Source organism: Herpailurus yagouaroundi, unplaced genomic scaffold, assembly GCF_014898765.1.
Source record: "Herpailurus yagouaroundi ecotype Mexico unplaced genomic scaffold, PumYag 29, whole genome shotgun sequence".
Lineage (NCBI taxonomy): Eukaryota > Metazoa > Chordata > Mammalia > Carnivora > Felidae > Herpailurus > Herpailurus yagouaroundi.
Genome location: NW_024412377.1, coordinates 16,227,104 through 16,229,983, shown reverse-complemented (window position 1 = coordinate 16,229,983; position 2,880 = coordinate 16,227,104).

Below are 2,880 nucleotides of genomic sequence, written 5' to 3'. Positions count from 1 at the left end.
CAAGACTCCATCTTGGGCAGTATTTATTTGATCTCTCCATCACTGGGGAATTGCTTCCCATTCTGTCATTTATTACTTTTAGCTATAATCTGCCAGTTTGTACTGTACTCCCATCCACTGACACACACACACATAGCCACATACATATACAAACACATTTGTATACAGTCAGTGAGTTCCAATGACTCATGTGGAATGTAGAGCAACAATAAGAACAGAACCCTAGAAAAGCCAGAAGTGTTATTTTTTTATAACTATCTTTGGTTTTAAATTTATTTATTTATTTATTTTGAGAAAGAGAGAGAGCAAGCATGAGTGGGGGAAGGGCAGAGAGAGAGGTAAAGACAGAATCCCAAGCAGGCTCCATACTGTTAGCACAGAGCCTGATGCATAGTTTGAACTCATGAACTGTGAGATCATGACCTGAACTGAAATCAAAAGTCAGATGCTTAACCTAGGCACCCCTCTCTCCTTAAAAACAATGAAGTAATATGTACACTTTTGATCTCCTACATTACATGACATAAGGATTACTTGAGAGTGTACTTAGGAAGTCAACAATTCAAACTCTTAGAATTTAATCAATATGTTAAGTCTCCTAGTGTTATTCTCCTAAGGGAGAAACTTTAATCTATTTTACAATGCTAAAATGTCATTGATCCTTGATATTAAAAGCCACCACATCTTCCTAAAGACAAGAATAATTCCAATGATACCACAAGGTTTTCCCATTTTGTCAAACTCTCTACTGCTATGAAGATTAGATGTCAGGAAGATTGTGCCACAGAGATTTCTCTGTGCTGGTTCCTCTACCCAAACATAAGCAACTCGCTATATCATACTGTGCATGGTGATATCTCCATTTGATCAATGTAGTATTAATTTTCTATTGCTACTCTTAAAAATTGCCACAACCCATGGTTTCAAACAACGCAGATTTATTCCTTTACATTTCTGGAGTTCAGAAGTCCCAAGTGGGTCTCACTTGGCTAAAACCTTGATGTCCACAGAGCCGCATTTACTTTTAGAGGCTCCAGGGCAGAATCCTTTTTCTTGCCTTTTCTAGCTCCTGGAGGCTGGCTGAATTCTAGTGGTCATGCCCCACTTCCATCATGAAAGCCAGCATGGCGGGTTCAAATCCTTTCTCACATTGCATTGCTCTAATACTGACCCTCCTGCCTCCCTCCTCCATCTTTTAAGAACTCTTGTGAACACACTGTGCCCATCCAGATAATCCAGGAAAATCTCCCTATTTTAAAGCTAGTAGATTAGCAACCTTTTTGTCCTCCTAAAAATCATTTACTTATTTATTTTGAGAGAGAAAGTACACATAAGCATGAGTGGGGGAGGGCCAGAGAGAGAGGGAGAGAGAGAGAATCCCAAGCAGGCTCCATGCCTGAGCTGAAATCAAGAGTTAGTCATTTAACCAACTGAACCACCCAGGAGCTTCTAAAATCTTAATTTTATCTTCAAACTTAATTCCTTGTTCCATGTAACATAATATATTCACAGTTTCCTGGGATTAAGAAGTGGATATATTTTGGCAGGGGTGTCCATTATTCAGCCTACTAAAGTGCTTCTGACATCTTTTTCCATATGTATTTCTGAATATAAACATTAGAATTGAGTGAAACTTGGGGAATGGACTGACCCCAATCTTCATACTACCTCAGGTGAGGGTCCTATTAAAGAAACTCGTTAATTTTGCCTTGCAGACCAGACAGCCAAGTGGTGCAACATGTTAGCTGGAGAATTTCTTTTCGGCACTCATGTATCTTTCAAACTACAAATTTTAAGGAATCTAAATAATTCTAGTCCTGTTTAATATTTCCAGAATTGATATTTTTCCTCTAGGGAATGTCAAATTTAGTTGATATTTTTAAAAATTATAGCCATCTATTTTCTTAGGAAATTTTATAAATTACCTTCTTCAGAATGGAAAGCAAAATATAGATATTTGAAAATAAAATGTTAAAAGGGTGATGTGGAAATTTGACTCTGAATGCATTTAGAAGAGGAAATGAGGGTAAGCAATATATGTTGATATAATACTGCTTTTTTCTCAAAATATATGTTTTTAAGTTAGGTGATATAAAAAGAAGAATGAATAAGCATGTGGTTCCCACCTCTTGCCTTGGGAACTTTCATTATTCATTGAATCTCCATATTTACCCCGTTTTTACTAAAGCCAGTAATTCTACAAATGTTTCAAACAATCTCCAGCAGAGATAATTAAAATCAAGAACTTCTTCCACATCTCCTTTAGTGATTATTTGTGTTTTGATAAATGTCACTGCTTTAGATAGGCTTTGGAGATGCCGTGGGGGTGTGTGTGTGTGTGTGTGCATGTGTGTGTGTGTGTGTGTGTGTGTGTGTGTGTGTAAAATTTTAAGATTGGCACATTGAAGAGGTGATTTGTAATTTTCTTGGAAATTTATATTTTAATATTAATATGTCTTGTTTGGAGGTATAAATGTCAGGCTACTGCTATAATTTCAGGGTCATGCCTGCTTTCCTTTTTAAAAAACAGATTTACATTTGTGAATATTTGCATTGGCAGCATGCAGAAGACATATATATATATATATATAGAGAGAGAGAGAGAGAGAGAGAGAGAGAGAGAGAGAGATGACATGGAAAGTTAACTGTTAAATGCTATTGTTAACTACTCTATTAGTCAAACTGCATAAGAAAGTAATTTAAAAATCTCAATGGCATAAAAGAGAGGACATGTATTTTTCACAAGTTTGCTGTTAAGTTGGAGCAGCTCTTCTGCCTCTAGTTGGACAAGTGATGTTTTATTCTGTGTATCTTATCTTTTAAATCATACATAAATAGGGGCGCCTGGGTGGCGCAGTCGGTTAAGCGTCCGACTTCAGC